At 44.3% G+C, this 23,871-nt stretch overlaps 1 protein-coding gene and 1 pseudogene across 1 annotated transcript in view; one reads left to right on the top strand and one right to left on the bottom strand.

Annotated features, from left to right (window-relative positions):
* The window catches only part of LOC130039238 (histone H3-7-like), a 52,546-nt pseudogene extending 47,994 nt beyond the window's left edge, over window positions 1–4,552 (top strand).
* CASK (calcium/calmodulin dependent serine protein kinase) overlaps window positions 3,928–23,871 on the bottom strand; it is a 998,363-nt gene continuing 978,419 nt past the window's right edge. Inside the window, exon 28 of the transcript XR_008794862.1 lies at window positions 3,928–3,940. The gene's annotated coding sequence lies outside the window, so the exon portion shown is untranslated. The remainder of the gene's footprint in view (window positions 3,941–23,871) is intronic.

Genomic DNA, 23,871 nt, shown 5'->3' with positions numbered 1-23,871 from the left:
ATAAAAGAGGAACTACATTTTCTGACTTGTATTAAATTATAAAACTATAGTAATCAAAATTGCAGAGTCCTGGGATAAACACAGACACTCCAATCAATGGAATAAAATTGAGAGCACAGAGATAAACCCTCAGATCTATGCACAATTAATTCATAACAAACAGATTAAGTGCATGAAGTGGAATAAAGGGAGCTTCTTTTTAAAATGGTGCTGGGAAAATTGGATAGCAACATTGGAAAAAATTAAATTAGATGCATACCTAACACTTTACATAAAGGTTAGTTCAAAATAAATGAAAGACTTTAATACTCTTTCATTTTTTAATTATAATTTTTCTATTAAAAGAAACTCCTCATACACATTTCGCTACCCTAAAGTCAGTTTGTACAAGAAAAAGCAAGTGAAATTGCTTTTTTTTTTTAGAAATAGTCTTGATTTTTTTTTTTTACTCTCTTACTGTTTTTTGTTTTTGTTTTGTTTTTAATGGTTCAGGGCTGAAAAGGTAGTACATGAGGTCTTTGACCCTGATTCTAACCCCCCATGTCCTCTGAGCACTGCCAGGAATCACTCCTGATCACAAAATCAGGAATAGCCCCTGAACACTACTGGGTATGGTCCAAACCCCCTTCCTACAAAAAAATAGGTTTGTGGGCCAGGGTGATAGCTCAACGGGCTGGAGTACATGCTTTGTGTGGGAGAGGCCAGGGTTCTCTCTCTGGCACTACATGGTCATCTGAACACTTCTGGGATGACCCTGAGCATCAAAATGAGAGTGGCCCCTGAACACTGCTGGGTGTGTCCCTCAAAAAAATAAAAACACAAAAGATTCTTAGAATCCTCCAAAGGTGATCAATGAGAGTTTGAGGATAGTTTCTAACGTGAGCACTTGCATTTTAGCATAGTAATGATCTAGCCATGGCCATTATTCCTTGTTTTGTTGTTGTTGTGATTTGGGCTCTGTTTTTCGATGGGGATCACACCTAAAGTGTTCAGGGCTTACTTCGGTTCTGTGCTCAGGGATCTTATGTGGTGCTGGGAATCAGAACCAGGTTAACCTCACACAAGGCAGACTATCTCTCTGGCCCTGTTTTGTCGGTGTTTTGGACCATATTTGATGGTACTCGGGCACTATTCCCAGCACCAAATGGTGGGGTGTGCGGCTTGAATCTGGGGTTCCTGCATGCTTCATATGCATGCCAGCCCTTGAGCCATCTCCTTAGCCCTGAAGTTATTTTTATTGATGTTTTGCTTGACCTGTCCTTTGCTAATGGTAAACTCTTTACATCAGCTGCCCTTTTTTGATCCCATTCATCTTTACACACACTGACAAGGGGCGCTGCAATTTGTGTTACAATGAAGTCACATTCAAGCATGAGCCACCAATGGTAAGCACTGAGCGCGCGCGCGCGCGCACACACACACACACACGAACATTTTAAGCACTTCCTTGCCTTCTTGTATAACGTACTACATGTTTATAATGTACTTTTGCTGACTCAGACCTAGAGTTCCACATTTCTCTAGGGTGCCCTGGTTTCTTCCAACAGGAAATGATATTCAAAGACCATAAGCTGGGAAGTGCACTGCCCTGCTCTCCATGTACTGCCTCTCGGGTCCAATTCATTCTTTGAGATTTCTCAGGGGGGAGAAAATGCTGAGTCCTTCCATTTGTGCTTTCCTTGGCCAGCTGGAACTGAGTCTTTGTCGACAGAGTATACTGGGGTGACATTGCAGGAGGAAAGAGCGTTGGTTTACAGCTGAGGTGTGTTCTCCGGTGCCTGCCACCCAGGCCATTCCTTCAGTGCCTGCTCCCATATTGTGCAGTTGCCAGTGGAATGAATGACTTTCCCAACTGATCCTGAGGGTAGATTTCCAGTCAGTGTCAGAGGGCTCTTTTCTAGAAATTTCCAGAGGACACACCACTTCCCTGCCATACAGTGAGCCTCAGCTGTAACCTCGTCAATGCATGTGGGTCTTAGGCCTGGATGGTGGAGAGAGTCTTATCACTGGATGCTCCATCTTGGCCCAGTGGATATGATTGAGTCTTGTGTCTGCCAGTTCTATATTTAGAGTCATCCTTATTTCTTCCTACTCAATCCTTTGTGACTCTAATCTCCTTTTCTAGTTAATCATTCTTTTATCTAGCTTTCTCTGTTCAAATTACTGTTCAAGTTTCTCTGTTCAAACAAATTTCTCTGTTCAAATTACCTTTTGTTGGACCCAGAGTAATACAATGACTCAATATTATTATGTGGACCTTTTATTTTTGCTTTGGATTTCCAACAGAGCTAGCTAGAAAATACATATAATTATTACTGTTTATATGCTACTTTCTCCCAGTTTCTCCCTCTCAGAGAGCCCAACAAGCTACCAAGAGTATCCCGCCCACACAGCAGAGCCTGGCAAGCTACCTGCGACATATTCGATAGCCAAAAACAGTAACAATAATGGGTCTCAATCCCCGAACCCTGAAAGAGCCCCCAATACGTCATTGGGCTGTGCTAGCACGCGACAGGGACAAATGGAAACGTTACTAGCGCCCGCTCGAGCAAATCGATGAGCAACAGGATGACAAGTGATACAAGTGATGTATGCTACTTACTAGGGGTTTTTTGGGAGAAGAGGGAATGCCACAAGATACTCAGGAGGCTGAGAGCCTCATCAGTGAAATCTGAGTCACACTGGCTGGCAGCTCAGCAAGAGTCTGAGGATGCAACGCTGCTCAAATCCTATGGTACAGGAGATACCCAGGATGTTCTGGGACCCTCCAGGGCTGCACCCAGCTATGCTTTGGCAATCAGATGTTGTCAGAAATCAAAATCAGATAACCACTGTACTATTTCCTGGCTCCTTTATTCCTTTTTATATACCCTAAAGAGAAAAGAGTATCCCGCCCACACAGCAGAGCCTGGCAAGCTACCTGCGACATATTCGATAGCCAAAAACAGTAACAATAATGGGTCTCAATCCCCGAACCCTGAAAGAGCCCCCAATACGTCATTGGGCTGTGCTAGCAATCATAAATTCATATTGGTAGTTTTCCTTCATGGGATCAAAGGGCCTTGACTGAATATTTTTTTCTCTTCTACATGTAAAATCTTTGGGGGTCGAGCCACACCCATCAGTGCTTAGGGACTATTCCTGGCTCTGTGCTCCAGGGTCACTCCTAGAGCTATTCAGAGGATCAGATGTGGTGCCAGGGATCAAACCCGGGTTGGCTACATGCAAGGCAAGCATTTTCACCCTTGTGCTAACCCACCAGATTCTACACTACAAATCTTGATTCTGTTGGGGAACAATGGAAATCAACCCATACCTCTCTGGGTTCTTCAGAGACTGAACAAATAATCAAACAAACATAAAGCAGGTTGTTAAAAGTCAGAAAGAAGTTTCATCCTGTCTACATGGGAGAGAGCCAGCAAGACTTGGTAACATGTCTACATGGCTTCAGGGGCCATCTGAAATAGCTTAGCAACAAAGAGGAAGTACGTTGAGAAAGGGAAAGAGAAAGCCAGTGAGAACTATTGTCAGAAAAATCTGCCAATTGCACTTATGCCTTCTCCGTTGAAAAAATACAATCAGGGTCCAGAGCGGTAGAGAGTCAGTAGGGCTCTCGCCTTGCACAAGGCTGACCTGGGTTCCATCCCAGGCATCATATATGGTTTCCCAAGCCCCTCCAGGGTGATGTCTGAGCACAGAACCAGGAGTAAGGCCTGAGCACCACTGGGTGAGGAAAGAGGAAGGAAGGAAGGAAGGAAGGAAGGAAGAAAGGAAGGAAGGAAGGAAGGAAGGAAGGGAGGGAGGGAAGGAAAGAAGGAAAGGAAAGAAGGAAAGAAAGAAGGTAAATAGAAAAGGTATGATCCAGTCTTCCTGTACTGTGGGGAGTTGCCCTTACAGACACAGTTACGTGTCTTTCACAAACGATGACCTCTAACCAGCACTCCTGAGGGCTTTTAGTTAAAGACATAATTGGGGTAGCAGATTTCCCCCCCTTATAGTTCCTAATGACATTAACACAATTACAAACATTTACCTATTATATATGTTTATCCTATTAACTATGTGTGTTAGATATTAAATATATGAAACTATATATTAGCTATTAGTACTGTCTGCTTTGTACGAGCCCTCTAAATACTAGTAAGAGCCCTCTACATACTAAGCAGATGGCGCACAAGTCAACGGGTGGGAAGGCACCCCGCAAGCAGCTGGTCACCAAGGCGCCCGCAAGAGCACGCCAGCCACGGGTGGCATGAAGAAGCCTCACCGTCACTGCCCTGACACCTTGGCACTACGCGAGTTCCTCCACTTCCAGAGGTCCACCGAGCTGTTTATCCGCAAACTGCCATTCCATAGACTAGTGTGCGAAATCGTCCAGGACTTCAAGACCCACCTGCACTCCCAGAACTCGGGGGTCATGGTGCTGCAGGAGGCGTGGGAAGCCTACCTGGTGGGGCTCTTCATGGACACCAACCTCTGTGCATTCCCAACCAAGTATGTCATCATTATACCCAAGGACATCCGGCTGGTGTGCCGCATCTGCAGAGCATAAAATTTATGATGCTAAAATATCAGGACTGGGACAAATGGAGAAGCTACTGGCGCCCGCTCGACTAATTGATGATTAACAGATTGACAGTGACAGTGATAGTGATATATTAACACTGTAGCACTGTCCTCCCATTATTCATCGATTTTGCTCAAGGGGGCCCAGTAACATCTCCATTGTGAGACTTGTTGTTACTGTGTTTGACATATCGATTACGTCATGGGTAGCTTGCCAGGCTTTGCCGTCCGGGCGAGATACTCTCGGTAGCTTGCCCGGCTCTCCGAGAGGGGCGGAGGAATTGAACTCTGCTCGGCTGGGCTTGCGGCATGCAAGGCAAACACCCTACCGCCGTGCTATCATTCCAGTGATATATTAGCTATATATTATTGTCTATACAATTTGTCTATACAATTATTGTATATTTCATGTAATACTGTACATTGGGCTGGAGCAATAGCACAGCGGGTAGGGCGTTTGTCTTGCATGTGGCCGACCCGAGTTCAATTCCGCTGCCCCTCTCAGAGAGCCCGGCAAGCTACCTAGAGTACCTCAGCCCGCACAGCAAAGCCTGGCAAGCTACCTGTGGCATATTCAATATGCCAAACACAGTAACAACAAAGTCTCACAATGGAGACGTTACTGGGCCGGCTCGAGCAAATCGATGAACAACAGGAGGACAGTGACAGTGACAGTGACAGTGACTGTACATTACTGTACATACACCATGATATAATTGCATACAACTTATACATTTAAATGTATATAATAGTATCCAAAATGATCTTGTTTATAAGTCTATTAGCATATATTTATATTCTGTTATGTCATGTATATTTGATATACATTTTATATTATTATACAGTATGCTACATTTTATAATATAAGAAAAACAATATATGAAACTTGATATATATACTTCAGCATATTTAAATTGAAGGGGTGGTTGTATTTCCTTTTCTCCATAGGGTGTATCTCATTAGAATATTAGAGTTAAATCACTAGGCTTGAATGCTCACTTGAAATAATTTGTCTACATGTGGTTAAAACCATCAATTCAATACAGACCTGTTTTACAGCTTTTGCTCCTTTTGTTTTTATTTAATTTTCTTCATAGTTCTAAGAAATATTGATAGAGCTCTAAAGTTGAATCTATAATACAAGTATTTTCAGAAAACTCTCAGTGCTTTTGAAAAGGATGTTTCTTTGTTTGGGACTTTTGGTTGTTTTTTGAGTCACACTCAGAGTAGTCTGGGACTACTTGCTACTCTATTCAGTAGCTGCTACCCAAGGGCTAGAGCAATAGGACAGTGGGGAAGGCACTGGCTTTATATGCAGCCAACCCAGGTTGGATTCGCAGCATTCCATATGGTCCCCAAGCACTACCAAGAATGATTCCTAAGTGCAGAGACAGGAGTAATCCCTGAGCATTGCCGGCTGTGGCCCCCAAACAAACAAACTAACAAAAATTATTTCATTAGCAGCTGCTACCCAAGGGCTGGAGATTGAGACCAAGGCCCCCACATGCAAAGCATGTGCCCATTGACTTATGTCCCTGGCTCAAACTCTATATTTGGTCCTCTGTTCTATTTCCTTTCTCCTTTCATAGCAAACTTTTTTTTTTTCTTTTTGGGTCACACCTAGCGTTGCACAGGGGTTACTCCTGGCTCATGCACTCAGGAATTACTCCTGTCGGTGCACGGGGGACCATATGGGATTCTGGAAATCGAACCCGGGTTGGCTGCATGCAAGGCAAACACCCTACCTGCTGTGCTATCACTCCAGCTCCAACATTTTCTTTCTTTCTTTTTTTCTTTTTTTAGTAACATTTTAAAAATTGAATCACATTAAATTGAGACACATCGTTACACAGTTGTTCAATGTCGCCACACCCATCCCTTCACCAGTGTATATTTTCCACCAGCAGTGTCCCCAGTTTCCCTCCCACCCACTTCCCCCTTTCCCATCCCGGCAGCCCACCTCTATGGCAGACACTTTTCTTCTCTCTGTCTTTTCTTTTCCTTTTAGGTATTGTGGTTTCCAATATTGTTACTGAAAGGTTATCATACATATCACTACCTTTGTGTATCACTACCTCCTTTCAGCACTCAGTTTTTGTCCAGAGTGATCATTTCCAACTATCATTGTCTGTCATAGTGGTCCCTTCTCTGTCCTAACTGCACTCCCCCTCCGGCAAACATTTTCTTTAGTGGTTGTTCTGGACATCTTTTTCAAATATATTGGTGGCGGACTGGGCTAAGCGTATGCTTTTTGTGCAGGAGACGCAGGCTCCAACGTTGGCACCACATAGTCTCCCTGGCACTGCCAGGAGAAATCCCCAGCATGGAGGCGGCACCACTGGGTGTGTGGCCCAAAAGCCAAGAAATAGGACAAAGCAAAGTATAAGTAGCACTATAGCACTGTCCTCCCATTGTTCATTGATTTGCTCGAGCGGGCACCAGTAATGTCTCACAACAAATTGTGAAACTTGTTGTTACTCTTTTGGGTATGGGTAGCTTGCCAGGCTTTGCCGTACAGGAGAGATACTCTCAGTAGCTTGCCCAGCTCTCCGAGAAGGGTGGAGGAATCGAACCCAGGTCGGCCGCATGCAAGGCAAACGCCCTACCCGCTGTGCTATTGCTCCAGCCCTACAAAGTTGCATCATTCTACTATTTTAGATAAACTGTAGTAAAATATGTTCTTTCCTTTTTCTCCTTTTTTTTCTTTCACTTCATGTTATAGTCTGGAGAGGGGCTGGGGAGACAGTACAGGGGTTCAAACATTTGTGTTGTATGTGTTGAACCCTGGTTCAGTCTCTGGCACTACATGGCCCCAGAGCAGCACTGGGTGTGACCAAAAACAAAACCAAAAATGAGCATATGTCCCGGAGGAGACTTCATAGCAGTGTAAGAGACAGGCGCTGTTTCCTCTTACACCTAAGTAGTACATCATTGTGTAGATGCACCAACATTTATTTCATAAGTCCTCAGTAGGCATTTTCTCCAGGCTTTTGCTTCTGTAACTTATGCTGCAATGCTCAGGGACTTCATCTTTTTCTAGTGTATGCTTGGAGATAAATTCCTTGGGATAGAATGAATACTGTCAAACTTTTAGGGGTTTGCTAACTTGGTAGGAGAGAAAAACACAATGAAGTTTTTGTTGTTGGGGTTACAGCCTCACTCTGGGATTACAGCCAGCTAGGTGCTTGGGGACCAATTGGGGGGTGGGAGAATTCAACCTGGACCTCCCACTCGCAAAGCTTGTGCCCCAGCCCTGTGAGCTAACTCCCCTGCTCTTTTAATATGCATTTCTATTCCAAGTAAGCCGGAGTCCTTTCCATGTGATTTAGAGCAACTTGCATGTATTTCTCTTTAACTGACTGTTCACCTATGTCATCTGTTTTGTAGACCACTTAGTCTTTTAGAGCCGGGGAGATAGCACAGCGAGTAAGGCGCTTGCCTTGCACACAGCCAATCCAGGTCCCACCTCTAGCACCCTATATGGTCCCCCATCACAAAGTGTGGTTCATCACAAAGTGTGGTTCATCACAAAGTGTGGTTCGTGAATGCAGAGCCAGAAGTAAGCCCTGAGCATGCTGAGTATGACCCCCAAACAAAAACAAAAACCCCTGAATAGTTAGTCTTTTACTCCTCTACTTTAAAAATCTTACCGTATTAGTGATCATTATCCTTTCTCTGTGACACAAGTTGTAAATATTTCTATTTTATCCTTTATCCTTTCATTCTATCTCGGGTGGGGGGGTTCAGTCCTGTGGGTAGTCAGGGGCTACTACTGGCTCTGTGCTCAGGGATCCCTCTGGCAGTGCTCAGGAGATCTAACCCAGGTCAGCTGCAAGCAAGGTAAGTGCCATACTCACAGGACTATCTCTCCAGCCTCATCTTTTTATTCTCTCCAATGTGCTTTGGGCTGTGTGTGTGTGTGTGTGTGTGTGTGTGTGTGTGTGTTTGTTTGTTTGTTTGTTTTGCATGCAAACAGTTATCTTCATGTAGTCCCTTCAACCATTTTTTTCTCCTTGCTTCTGTTGTGAGTCAGAGTTGTGAAACTTTACCCCTTTTCAGTGTGGGGTCCCGTCAGTAACCCTAGAACCACCAGTTTTCTATAAAAATGGGGGCTCTCGGGCCTATTGAATCAGATTCTGCATTTGAACAAGATCCCCCCGGGTAATTAATTGCACATTAAAATTTGAGAAGCCCTGTTGTAGATAGAGATTTCACTCACATTGTCTCCCAAAACAGACAAAGGGGTGGGTGAATGAGTCCTAATTGGATGCCATTGTTGAGCTCTTATCCACAGCTGGAAGACAAGAAAGAAAGAAGGCTAACACAGGGAAAGGGTGGAAAAATGTAGACTGCCTACACAGTTAGTGTTATTAACTACAGGTATGGGAATCTTCTGTTAAAAATGGGCTTTAAAAAGTACAGCTTTTGCAGTACTAGGATTATTTGATTGACCTATTGATCCATCATCTTATGAAACATCTGTGGACAAATTACTAGTGAAAAGTGGCCTTTGGTTATTTTCCAAATGAATAGCACTATCTCCTGCAGTTTAGCTGTTGCTGGTTCTCGTGACCATGAACTTTGCAGAGGAAAAATAAACCTCTTTAAGGCTTGCTGCAGTGCACAAGCAAATTCTATTCCTCTCCCACAAGCTGCAAAGACAGTCACATGGCCCTCGCTAAATAAATGGTAAAAGATTCCATAGAAAGATTCTTGTCATGCCTTTGCATCTATCACCATGTAGCTATTTGAGAGTAATTTTCATTTCTGCAAGAATGTGTTATTCAATCTCCTTTGCCAATAGGTTATGTAGAATTTACTCAATAAGAATGAACATACGGGAGAATTGGATCTTGACTCAGCTGTTTGTAACAGCTTGGTGCATTTTTCATTGTCTTGGAATGCAAAAAGGTTTTGCAAGAATGATTAAAGCAGGAATCAGCCATGATAATATATGGTGCTGTCATTCATTTTTTAATACATGGGCTTGGATTCAAGAGCCACTGAGAGTTCCCAACACTATTAGAGAGAAAAATAACCTCTTTCAAGTTCAGAACCAGGCCTGTGGACACGAGGAATGTGCTGGTAAAAATTTGACAAATGACTTCTTGCTCTTGTTCTCTTTTGACTTTTCTAGTATGTCTAAAACAAAGTTCTTGAAATGTAGTATGCCATTTGGGGGAGAGGGGCAACTTCTAGTGGTGCTGGGTTGGGGATGGGGGGACCACATAGTGCCAGGAATTGAACCTGGTGATCCTGCTCCAGTCCTTTGAGCTCACTCCCCCAACCCCCCCCCCCCCATTGTCACTTTAGACCTAAATTTTAGATTCAGAGAAAGGTGTGTTTAAAAACACATACGTAAGAAAACCTATTGTTAAGCAGCAACATTTGGGGTGATTACTGTGGGGTTGTGGCTCAAATTTCAGTTTCATAAAAGGCAGGAGATGCAATGTTCCAAATTATAAACATTTCTTAGCTAATGAGCTTTCTTGAAAAAAATAGCTTTCTGCAATGTCATGAAAGCTGCAGTCGTGGATCTGCACAATGTTGCCTTACCTGGAGATTTATACTTGTAAGAACTGATTCTATGAAATGTTTTCTGTAGTCATAGCCTCAGCCTTTTCACAAAAGGAAAATGCACATTTTAAAACTATTCAAATGGAGGCCAGAGAGATAGTACAGCAGGTTGATCACTTGCCTTGCATGTAGTCTACCCAGGTTGGATCCCTACCCCATGTGGTCCCCAACCCTCCCCCAGGAGTGATTCCTGAGTGTAGATCCAAGAGCAGGCCTTGAACATAGACAGCCTGGGCTCCATTCCAGGCACCACCAGGAGGTACCCAGGAATAAGTTAGATCCAAGCACCACTGGGTGTGGTCCAAAACTTTTAAAAATCCAGTTGTGGGGCTAGATAGTAAAGCAGGTAGAGCACTTGCCTTGCACGTGGCTGACCCAGGCTGCATCCCCAGCACCCCATATGGCCCACTGAGCCCCGCCAGTAGTAATCCCTGTGTTTAGAGCCAGGAGTAAGCCCTGTGTGTCCCCATTCATTCACTGCTACCTCTACTCATTAATTGCTAGTGGAAGTGCAAATTGGTATAATTCCTGAGGTTTATTTTGCAAAACTTATCCACATTAAAAATAATTGGGACCAGAGAGTTTACAGAGCTTGCTTATGAGGCCCACTCTGGTTCAATCTCCAGCACCATATGGTCTCCTGAGCTAGCATCTCTGGGAGCGACCCCTGAGCACAGAGCCAGGAGCACCAATTTTTTTATTACTCCCTGTCAATCTCGTTAATAGTGTCACTATGACTACTATTCTTACTTCCACATTCTGTCAGATCTGGTGATATCACATGGTTTTTGTGGCCCTTGTTTGTTTGTTTTAGGGCCACATCCAAGGGTATTCAAGGCTTACTCCTGGCAGGGCTCAGGGTACCATATGGGGTGCTGGGGATCAAACCCCAGTCGACCACGCACAAGGCAAGTGCCCTACCCACTCCGGCCCCAGAATCTGTTCTTTGATATATGAGTCACCTCTTTTTTTCATGTCTCCCCACTCCTTTCTTGAAGCCCTGGGCCCCAATCCTGTTGCATAGCTCAGAATAGAAGTAGCCTAATTTTGTCCCAATTTACTTTGGAATCTGTATCCATACAGATCCACCATACCAGCTGGAGAGATAGTAAAGGGCGTAAGGCACTTGACTTGCAGGAAGCTCACCCCATTTCTATGCCCAGCACCAATAGGCCCCCTGAACACAGCCAGGAATCATCCCAGAGCATAGAGGCATGAGTAGCACCGTCAGGAGTGAACCACACAACCCCCTCCCAAAAAAAATAGATTCACCATGTGTCTCCTAAGACTCTGTCTACTGTAACTTGATTGCTCCCTCAGTCTGAGAAGCATTCAAAGGATTGGAGGAAATGTCTTTTACAGTGCTTGAAATGAGCAGATTGAGGCATAGAGGGGTATTATGCAACTTGCCCAAAGACACATAGCTAATAAGTAGTGGAGTTGGAATTTGAACCCAGATATTTTTATTTCTATTTACTTTCTTTTTTTCTTCACACCTGGAAGTGCTCAAGGGTTACTCCAGTTATAGCCCTGAGGGTTTAGGGGATCACTCCCACTAGTGCTCAGCACCATGTGATACTGGGGCTCTATCCCAGGTCAGCTCTTGGGGCTGTTGGGGCTGTCTCCCCAGCACTGAATCCAGAGGGCGTTTTTGGAGAGGAAGGTTAAATCACACCCAACGGTGTTCAGGGCTTACTCCTGGCTCTATGCTCAGGGATCATTCCTGGAGATACTCAGGGATGTGCAGTGCCAGAGACCAAACCAAGTCAGCCATACTCAAGGCAACACTTTAACACCTGTACTAGCTCTCTGGCCCCTGAAAACCCAGTTTATGTCCCCAGAATCATCTTCATAAGATTGTGTCCTTTTGGGAAAAAACTGAAAATTTAAAACATAAAATAAATTGAAATGTAAAATCAAACAAAGTGATCATATTAGAATTATCATTGTGATTTAGCATTATTGCATTGATTGATTTTCTGGCAAGAGTTTTTTTTTATAGCAGTCTGAGAATCTCTGCTATGTGTTAATGTTACTAGCCATCAAGTTATTTCCTCAAGGAGTTTTAATTATTTTCAGCTGAAAAGAGGAATATTTATTGAACATCTGATATGCTAAACAAGGATGGTAATAGTCAAATATCACTTAATCACTTAACTTCCCGTTAGTCGTCGATTTGCTCGAGCGGGCGCCAGTAACGTCTCCATTTGTCCCTGTCGCGTGCTAGTGTAGCCCAATGGCATCTGTTCGCTCCGGGAACATGAAGGGCCTCAAACCGATCGTTCATGATCTTGACGAAGAAGTCTGACCATCTGGAAGGTGGGCGGCCACGCGGTCTTTTGACATCCCATGGAATCCAGTCGGTAACAGCTCTAGTCCAGCGGTCGTCTTTAAATCTCATTACGTGACCAGCCCATCTGATTTTCGACACCTTGGCGAACGAGACAGCGTCCCTGATTCTTGATCGTCGACAGATGTCAGAACTCCGGATTCTTTCTCTCATTTGAGTGAAACGTGATATTCCAAGCATAGCTCTTTCTATTCTTCTTTGGGAGACCTGTATAGTGTTTTCATCTTGTTTGCGTAGGGCCCAGGTCTCTGAGGCATATGTTAATGCAGGAAGAACAGTGGAATCAAAGAGATGTGCCCGGAGCCAGAGGTTCTTCGTCCTCTTAGCTATTTCTTCGACGTTCTTGAAGGCGTTCCAAGCCGCTCTCTTCCTCCTGCGCAGCTCGGGTGCCAGGTCATTTGTCATGTTGACCTCTCGACCTAGGTACACATAGCTGTTGCATTCGGAGATGGTCGTTCCATTGAGAGCGAATGGGGTGTCAGGAACAAGGCTGTTTCTCATAAACATTGTCTTCTTAAGATTCAGCTGTAGTCCTACCTTTCCACACTCACGGTCAAAGTCGGCCAGCACTTGTGCTGCTTGGCTGATGTTTGGTGTTATTAAAACAATGTCATCAGCAAAGCGGAGGTGGTGTAGTTGCCGACCATCTATCTTCACTCCCATTCCTTCCCATTCCAGTCGTCACATGATGTTCTCAAGGGTGGCACTGAAGAGTTTCGGTGAAATGGTATCACCCTGCCGCACCCCTCTCTTGACATCAACGATCACTTCTTTGTAGAATGGTGAGATCCTGGTAGTGAATCCGCAATACAGCTCACGGAGGATCCTGATGTATTGGGCTTGAATGCCCTGATTGGCTAGGGCTTCAATGACTGCTTCCGTCTCAACAGAATCAAAGGCCTTCTTTAAATCAATGAACGTTAAACAGAGCGGCATCTTGACTCCCGAGAAACCTCAATGAGCTTGGTTATTGTGTGGATATGGTCGATCGTGCTGAATCCTTTGCGGAACCCTGCTTGCTCGCATGGTTGTCCTTCATCTAGTGTTCTGCCAATTCCTATTTAGGATGACTCGAGTGAACAACTTGTAGATGACAGACAATAGGCAGATCGGGCAATAGTTGCCAATGTCATGGATGTCTCCCTTCTTGAACAGTAGTACGGTCCTGCTGGTTTTCCATTGGGACGGAACCTTGCATTCAGACAGGTAGCGAGTGAAGAGCCAAGCCAGTGTATTGATGAGTACTGACGGCAGGTTCTTCAGGTGTTCAGGTCTGACCTTGTCTGGGCCGGGTGCTGTTTGTTTCTTTACCTACGAAATGGCGTGTCGGATTTCGGAAGGGAGAATGTTGGGAACGACATATCCATCCTGTGGAATTTGGTATGTCGGCAAATGGACATGGCTATCGAAGAGATTTGAGTAGAAGTCATGGATAATCTTCTCCATTGCCGTTCTGGAGGATGTGATGGATCCATCAAGACGTCGGAGGGCAGTCATCTTGGTCTTATAGTTGGCGAAGGACAGGCGGGCGTTACGAATACTTTTCCCGGCTTCTGCCGCATCTACCAGTACTTCTGCTCTTCTCTCTTTGAGGTCTTCCTTGATCGCATCTCTGCACTGCTTTGCGAGCTCAGACATTCGCTTGCGGTTGCCTGAGGCATGTGCCAAACCACGCTGGTGAATTAGCTCAAGAGTTTTCGAAGATAGGCGATTTTTTGTGGCTATCTCTCTCTTGGCGTTCCTCGCACATTCATGGAGGTGCTGAACCAGTCGATCATATTCCTCGTCAATGTTGTCAACAATGGCATCTTCCCATGTTGCCGCAATAGTACCAAAGAGTTCCCAGTTGGTGGTCATTCTGGGAGTTCTCTTTTTGAACTTTGCAGCCCTTTCTCCCCGCTCTGTGAAGTAGAATTTTGCACAAAGGAGACGGTGGTCCGATCCCGTTCGAAATTTTGGGACAGCTGCGACATCAGTCAGGCAAAACCATCGATTGAATATGATGTGGTCTATTTCGTTGTGGAATCGTCCACCGGGAGACTCCCATGTCCATCGTTTAGATTCTGCCTTCTGGAACTGTGAGTTACCATGAATGGTCTTGGTCGATATGATGAACTCAGACAGTCTCTCACCCTGTTCGTTCCATTCTAGGCCATGGGTCCCAATGTGAAGTTCGTCAACTGATCTTCTCGGTCCTATCTTGGCATTAAAATCACCCACAATGATCTTGTAGAAGGTGTGGTCTTCTTTATAGATCTTCTCTAGCTCCATGTAGAACTTCTCGATTTCTCTTTCATCATAATGAGATGTTGGTGCGTAGACAACGAAGATAGAAACTGCAGTCAGTGAGTCACATCTATTCAAATGTAAACGTCCGATTCAGGTTGTTAGGCATTCGAATGAATCAATGCTCTTGGCCACGTTTGTGTTGACAAGGACACCGAAGCCTCCAACACCTCTTTTATCACATGTTCCGAGGAACAATTCTTCTCCAGTGTCGAAAACGGCATGGTGAGATTCGTGCCTTCTTGTCTCGGTCATGTCGTACTTGATCATTCGCGCTTGTACCATCAGGTCCTCGATGGATGCATCTGATGCTAGCGTACGTGCATTGAAAGTACAGACGATCATTTTTGTTTCACTGACATGGCAGCACTGAGAAGGATGAGAAAGGAGAGGCCGACAAAATCTCAAGGCCGACGTAGGCTGCCACAATGAAGGAAGACAAAAATGATCGTCTGTACTTTCAATAGTCAAATATATAACTAACAAACAATACACTTCAGAAAAGCTTTCACTCCATTCAGCAAAATCACAAGTAGTTTCTAATGTTTCTAGCTGAATGTTTAATAGCTTAATGCACAGCTCTAATTTTATGTGCGAAGATTCTCTTAAATGTCCCTTAGTATCTTTTCTGCGTTTTCCACAGTAGAATCTTTTTGTTTGTTTTGTTTTGTTTTGGGGAGCCACACCTAGCAGTGATCATGGGGGTTACATTTGACTCTGTGTTTGGGGTACCTTGCAATGCCAGGCATTGAACCCTAGGCTCCCATCTGCAAAACTCTTGCCCTTTCGGGCTGGAGCGATAGCACAACATGTAGGGCATTTGCCTTGCATGTGGCCGGCCCGGGTTCGATTCCCAAAATTCCATATGGTCCCCCAAGCACCACCAGGAGTAATTCCTGAGTGCAGAGCCAGGAGTAACCTCTGTGCATTGCCAGGTATGACCCAAAAAGAAAAAAAAATCAAAAAACAAAAAAAAAACCTTGCCCTTTGAGCTATCTCCCTAGCCCCCACAGTAGAATCTTTTCATATTTGAAAACTTGGAGGTAAGAAATGCAAACTGATCATCAATTTCCCATATCCTTAAAATCACATACCTAGCCAAGTATTTACTCTATCAATTACACAATTAAAACTAAACAAAAATTCCTTCCCACCAAAAAGTTTCAAACTTCTGTGTCTATTTGTAGACACTAAAGAAAATCTTTCACGCGTAACTAAAATTTTCTAACTTGTGACCAAAGGCATCATCCATGCATATAACATGAAAAATGTATAATTATCTCTTATGCTTTAAGGTAATCCTTTATCTATAGATATGTGATACATTTTATAATATGTAATTCCAAAGAACTTCCTCATACTTGCAGCTAAGAAATGGCCAATTATTAATCCTCTTCTGCCACAGTGCTTTAGTTTTTCCAACCCAGACTTCAGAATCCATTAGACTGAAAAGCTCGAAAGCTTGAAAATCACTGGGAAATGTTCTTGACAACCCCAGTGAACTATATTGGTAAACTCTCACTACATACAAGCTTCAATTCGGTCGAACATTGGGAACAGATATAATGTAATCACTGTGTTCCTTAGGAGAAATAGATATTTGAGTTATTCCAGGTGATTTTCACAATAAAGTGGTCTTTTGTGACACCAATTACATGTTTTTGTTCCCATGCTCATCATATTCTATACTTTGGTCGGGAAATGCTTAAAACAGTGAACCCAAATGAAATGGTGAGACAAACAGAATGACAGTACTATCTAGGCCACTGGAAGAGTGATTAGATAATATTTGCAGAATTTTGCCCTCACTGCTTTTTCAGGGCACTAAGCTGCAGAATAAAATTTGTGAACCAGGAGCATAAAACACAGTAGACAGAATTATAGGAATACTAGAAATTTACACTTCAGTCCCACATACTTAAAATGAAACTACATGGCTGGGCAAAGAACAACTTTCTGCAGAAAGAACAACCAGGAAGTTGTATTCAGACAATTCCCAGGGTTCACACGGCATCAGAGATCAGCAAGTTCTGACTTGAACAGTGAGACTTTGATCCCAGTAATGTCATGCTTAACTGTGTGGCTAATCTACCCTTGAAAGAAAGGCTACTTTAAGAGCTGGGGCTATAATACAGTGGGTAAAGCACTTGCCTTGCACACAGCTAACCCTGGTCTGGTCCCCTGGGCAGAGAGAGAAACAGAGAGAGGGACGGAGAGAGAGAGAGAGAGAGAGAGAGAGAGAGAGAGAGAGAGAGAAATAGGGGAGATAGAGCGCATGCTAAGGGCCACCAATAATCTGGGGGTGCTTTGGAGGTCATACAGTGACAGGGTCTGAACCTCAGGCTCTGCATAATGCACATCAGTCCTCTGAGCTAACTCCACTGCCCTAAAAATTCTTAGGTTTTCGAGGGATCAAGCTGACCTACCTGTAACAACTGCCTCCCAAAATCAAGTGGTATCTAAAGTAATATGGCAAGTTCTAGGATCCAACTATGTAAATTTTTGAATACCTTGCATCTAATCAGAAATGATCTAGCATGCTAGGGCCGGAGAGATAGTACAGCAGGCCTCCAGGACACCATATGGTCCCCTGAGTCCACCAGAAGTGATTCCTAAATGCAGAGCCAGGAGTAACCCCTGGGCACTGCCGGTGTGGCCAAAACACCAAAACCAAAATCAAATCAAACCAAACAAAATTATCTAGCATGCAAGGTAAGAGAAAGTAAGAGAAAATATGACCCATGGGAGGAAAAATAGTTGACACAGGAATTACAGAATGATGGGGTTTACAGAGTAATAAAACAGCTGTTACAATCTCTATATCATCAAGCAAAAAAAGGAAGTATAGTAAAAATGTGAGCAGAATACAAATGAAAAATATGAGGAAAATCTGTATAAAAATTTCAGATACAGAAAACACAATGCTAAATTTTGCTGGGCTGGAGAGATAGTACAACAGGTAAGGCACTTGTCTTGCTTGCGCCCGACTTGAGTTCGATCCCTGACACCCCACATGATCCTCTGAATACCACCAAGAGTGATCCCTGAGCTCAGAGCCAGGAGTAAACTCTAAGTACAGCTGGGTGTACCCCCCAAACCAAAATAAAATAAATTTTGCAATTTAACTAGATGATATTAATGGTGGATTAAACACTGTAGAAACAAAATTACCAGCTAACATGTAGGTACAGCTACAGAAAGTTTGCAAACTTTCTGAAATACCAAGAGAAAAATGGTTAAGAATATATAGTGTCTTAATGGTCTATTAGAAAATATCAAACAGTCTAACCTAAGTGAAAGAAAAATGCTGGCAGAAGGGAAAGAAGAGGAACACAAAAATATATATCGGAAGCAATAATGACCATCAAATTTCCAAAATTGATTTTGAAAACCCAAGAAACCTCAGAAGGTGAATGAACAGAGGAACTGGTACATCCAAACAATGAACTATTGTTGGGTACTAAAAATAAATGAGTTATCAGGTCAGGAAAAGATGTGAAAGAATCTTAAATGCATCTGACTCAGTGGAAGAAGCAAATCTGAGAATGCTCCCTACTGAGTGATTCTAAGAATATGACATCCTGAATATGAGACAGAAAGAAAAAATTCAATGACTGCCAGGCAAGGGCAATGGGGGGTGGGTGGGGGCTGGGGAGACAGTAAGGGATGAGGGGAATAGTCAGAGAACAGAGAATTTTTAGGGCTGTGAAAATTCTCTGTGGCTATTATAATGTTGGATATGTTATTGTGCATCTGTCCAAACCCACTGCATGTACAAATCTAGGAGTGAACCCTAATGCAAACCATGGACTTTGGTTGATTATGATAGGTTAATGGAGTTCATCTTTTTAAATGTAAACTTCTATATTGGGCTACCATAAAATTTGCAACTCTAGTGACAGGCTTTGACATTGTCCTCTCTCTCTTTTTTTTTTTTAATTTTTATTAGTGAAACACCACGAGGTACAGTTGTAGACTTACAAATTTTTGTGCTTGGGTTTCAGTCATACAATGATCGAGTACTCATCCCTCCACCAGTGCCCATTTTCCACCATCAATGATCCCAGTAGCTCCCCCACCATCCCCCATTCCCTCCATCCCACCCTGCCTCTGTGGCAGGGCATTCCCTTTTGTTCTCTCTCTCTCCTTTTGGGTGTTGTGGTTTGCAAAAGAGGTATTGAGTGGCAATCATGTTCGGTCTATAGACTATTTTCAGCATGCATCTCCCATCCTGGGCAGATCCTCCCAACACTCTTTACTTGGTGTTCCCTTCTCTATCTGAGCTGCCTTTTCCCCCAGCATATGCATCTGGTGGAGGTTCATTCTTGGTGGAAAAAAAGCACCACTCCGGTGAGTGATCTTGATAACGAGGATAGAGACAAGGAGTACATGGGAAATCTTGGTACCTTGATTTTTTTTTCTTTTTGACTTTCATATTTTCTTCAATCTTTCTATTTTTCATAGTTGCTCGAGGCAACATTTTCCTGCCTGCTTTGTAGCACAAAAATACAAACTAGGGGCTAGAGAGATAGCACAGCGTGTAGGGCGTTTGCCTTGCACACGGCTGACCCGGGTTCGACTCCCAGCATCCCATATGGTCCCCTGAGCACCACCAGGAGTAACTCCTGAGTGCAGAGCCAGGAGTAACCCCTGTGCATTGCCAGGTGTGACCCAAAACGCAAAAAAAAAAAAAAACACTACAAACTACATGAAAGGCTGGGGAGATAGTACAGAGGAAGGTATGGATTTGATCCCTGTAACCCCAAATAGTTCCCTGAGCCCCACTAGGAGTGATTACTGAGCACAGTGCCAAGAGTAAGCCCTGAGCACCACTGGGTGTGGCAAGAAAAAAATTTAATAACCTTCTATAAAGTCTTAGGGTCAGAGAGATAGCTTCATGGGCTAGAATGCTTGCTCTGCATGCAGGAGGTCTAGATTGAATCTTCAGTACTGCTTATAGTTCCGTGAGCACTCCAAGGAGTAGCTCCTAAGCACTATTGGGTGTGGCACCCTCCCCCAAAACCACACAGTTGAAATTAAACTATAGATCTTCGGGTGGTAAAGCTCTTGCCTTGCATGCAGCCACTTGTTCCAGTCCCTGGCACTGAGTACAATCCCCTGAGCACCCTCCAGAGTGATCCTTGATACAGAGCCAGAAGTACTCCCTGAGAAACATTGGGTGTGACCCCAATCCAGGGTGAGGGAAGGCTCCAAGTTTGATCCCTGGCACCACCACACACCTGCACCACGGGCAGAGTCCAGCGTCTGTGAACACCACGATCAAGTGTGTGATCCTCAGCACACTGTGACAACTACAATAACAAAGAGAAAGGAAGCGGGGTGGGGAGGAAAGAGTTTTCAAACAAACAAAACTGATAGACTTTGGCACCAACACATCGGCATTGTGTGAAATGTCAAGAGTCGTTCTTCCAGGACCTGGGGAAATGGCTCAAATGACTGGAGGCTATGCTTTCCACGCAGGAGCCCAAGTTCAATTCTTGCAGTGCACAATCCCCAAGCACCTCAGGGTGCAACCCCCCACTACCACTGAGCTGGGAGCAGTCCCTGAACACCTTCCAGAATGACCCCAAAATAACACCAGAAAAGTTCTTTCAGCAGAGGATGAAATTGCTAGAAAGAAATGGAGGAATGAAGAATGCAGAAATGGTAAAATACGCGGTTTCAAAAGAAAGACATTTGGGGCAGGAGCAATACTACAAAGGGCAGGATGTTTGCCTTGCACACGGCCAACACAGGTTCGGTCCCCTGAGCACCCCAGGAATGATTCCTGAGTGCAGAGCCAGTAGTAAGCCCTGAGCATCACTGGCTGTGACCCAAAAAGAAAAAAAAAAGGAGACATTTTACAGTGTAGTTGTTGAAAGTAAAATGAACAATGTATTTTGGAGTTTATAGCTTGTAGGAATTAAAACAAAACCAGGAGTGAGAAAGGGGTTGCAGGGTTCTTAATAGTATCTGTAAACTGGTATAATATGGGGACAGGGTTTCTTTGTTTTTTTGTTTCAGTTTTGGGGCCACACCTGGCAGTAGTGGGGGCTATCGCTGGTACAGTGATCAGGAGGTGCTACTTTCAGTCTCTCCTCTCTCTCTCTCTCTCTCTCTCTCTCTCTCTCTCCATATGTACATACATTTACATATGTAGAAAGACTATAAATATACACACATAACAACTTTAGGACATTAAGTTAAGCAACTAAATGAAATAGGCAAATCCTTAAAAGGCACAAATTGCCAAAATGAACAAAGCAAGACATAGGAAGAAAAGCCCTATATCTATATTACTTACAAAAAATTGAATTTACAGAGTTGGGGTTGTGGCTCAGTGGTAAAACTCTTGTCTTGCATGTGGTTTAATCCCTGCACTACAAAAGAGAGAGAAAGAGACAGACAGAGACAGAGGGAGGGAGGGAGGGAGAGAGGATTTCACAAATAATAACCATTGCAGAAAGAAAACTCCAGGTCCAGATGGCTCCAGATGGCTTGGCTGAATTCTATCCAAACATAAGGAAGATATGATACTGATCTTACTAACATCTTTCAGAAAATAGAAGAGAAAGAAACTCATTTTATGAGCTAGCTTTATCCTCATACCCAAACTTGGTAAACAACTGCAAGAAAATAAAAATACAGACTAGTATTCCTCATTAAAATAAATGCATAAAAATAAATGCAAAAAGTGGGGGGTGAAGGGCAATTAAGATAGAGAAGGCATTACTGTGACAATGATAGTTGGAAAAGATAATTTTGGATAGCAATTGAGTGTTGAAAGTAGGTAAAGGGATATAACTGATAACCTTTCAGTATCTGTATTGTCAATATTGCAAATCATAAGGCCCAAAAGGAGAGAGAGAGAGAAGAGGAGGAGGAGGAGGAGGAGGAGGGGGGGGGAGGAGGAGGAGGAGGAGGAGGAGGAGGAGGAGGAGGAGGAGGAGAAGGAGAAGAAGAAGAAGAAGAAGAAGAAGAAGAAGAAGAAGAAGAAGAAGAAGAAGAAGAAGAAGAAGAAGAAGAAGAAGAAGAAGAGGAAGAGGAAGAAGAAAAAGAAGAAGGAGGAGGAGGAGGAGAAAAAGGAGAAGAAGGAGAAGGAGGAGAAGGAGGAGAAGGAGAAGGAGATGAAGGAGAAGGAGGAGGAGGAGAAGGAGAGGGAGAAGGAGAAGAAGAAGGAGGAAGAGAAGGAGGAACAGGAGGAGGAGGAGGAGGAAGAGGAGGAGGAGGTAAACAGCTGGGGAGATGACTCAAAGGACTGGAATGAAGACTTTGCATGTGGAAGATCTCTGTTTTATCCCCAGCACCTCATGGTCCCCTGAGTACCAAGAGTGACCCCTGAGTACTGAACCAGGAGTAGCTCCTGATTACAGCTAGATATGACCCCAAGCCAACAAAACAAATCCCTAATAAAGTATTAACAATTTAAGTCCAACCACATGTTAAAAAAAGATAATATACATGATCAAGTGGTATTTACTTAAGGCTGAGGATAGTTTGGCCAAGCATTTGAAAGTGAATGAAATTGCCCATATTAACACACTGAAAAACAAAAGATCACTTCAGAAGCCCAAGAGATAGTGCAGCAGTACGGCACTTGCCTTGCATGCAGCCATTCCAGGCTCCATACCTAGCACCCTGTATGGTCCCCCAAGCACCGCCAGGAGGATTCTTGAGCACAGAGCTAGGAGTAAGCCCTGAGCACCACTGGGTTTTGTCCCAAAATCAAAAACAAACAAATGAAAAGATCACTACAGAAAAACATTTTTTGGGGGGTATGGTGCCACCAGCAGGTCAATCTGTACCTGTGAGACGAGTGCATCAGCAAGCTGATGGCTTCTTCAGACTTCCAGATACCCCAAAATTGCTGCTGTACCTTTGGCCAGACCCCAAAAACATGGGGCAAAGTTTACCAAGAAAGTAAATGGCCAAAAGTTAGGTATATGGGAGACACACCCACAAACCACCTTCGGCTCAGCTATATAATTGGAGGCATAGCCTCTCTGGTTCCTGATTGAACTGCTTAATGGCCATGATCCCAGAGACTCAGAAACAAATCTCGAAACCCAGTGGCTTTTGGCAGAAATGCGTCCGGTCCCTGCAGTAGATTACCGGCACTGGGCCAACCCAGGTGGGAATAGGTTTTGTGCCTTGGCCTGTTCCCCCTGGCTGCCCGGTGGCCGCCATCCTCCAGTGGCCACTGGACACTCAGGTTTGGGTCTACAGTGACGAGACACGTGGGGCCTCACGGGATGGGGGTGGAGCTGGCCTTTTCCTCCCCACCCCAACGAGACCCCGAGTTGCCTCCCATGAATGGCCTCTATGGCTCCTGATAAAGGTGCTTTTAATGGCTATGATCCCAGAGACTCAGAAACAAATCTTGAAATGCAGAGACTTTTGGCAGAAATGTGTCTCGTCCCTGCAGTAGATTACTGTCACCGGGCCATCCCCGAGGGAAAGGATGCTGTCCCTCTGCCTGATCCCCCTTGGCAGCTCAGTGGCCGCCATCCACCAGAGGCCATTGGACAGTCAGGTTTGGGCCCGCAGTGATGAGACACGTGGGGCCTCACGGGATGGGGGTGGAGCCGGCCCTTTCATCCCCATCCCAACGAGACCCCAAGTCATCGCCCACGAACAACCTTTCTGGCTCCTGATCAAACTGCTTAATGGCCATAATCCCAGAGACTCAGGAGCAAATCTCAGAGCCCACCAGGTTTTGGTAGAAATCCCTCCAGATTTAGGCCCTCCCGTTGATCATCGATTTGCTCGAGCGGACCCAGTAACGTCTCCATTGGAGACTTTGTTGTTACTGTGTTTGGCATATCAAATACGTCACGGGGAGCTTGCCAGGCTCTGCTGTGCGGGTGAGATACTCTCGGTAGCTTGCCGGGCTCTCCGAGAGGGGTGGAGGAATCGAACTCTGGTCGGCCATGTTGGCTGCATGCAAGGCAAACGCCCTACCGCTGTGCTATCGCTCCAGACCTCCAGATTTAAGTGTTAAAATTTCAGAATTTCAAAGTCGCGTGGCCACTACTGCAGCCACGCAGCATCATATGTTATTCATAACCAGCAATAGAAAACAAATTATCTAC

Source organism: Sorex fumeus, unplaced genomic scaffold (genome assembly GCF_029834395.1).
Source record: "Sorex fumeus unplaced genomic scaffold, SorFum_2.1 ptg000086l, whole genome shotgun sequence".
NCBI lineage: Eukaryota > Metazoa > Chordata > Mammalia > Eulipotyphla > Soricidae > Sorex > Sorex fumeus.
The sequence above is the reverse complement of the archived record's forward strand: the minus strand, read 5'-3'. Positions and strand labels throughout refer to the sequence as shown.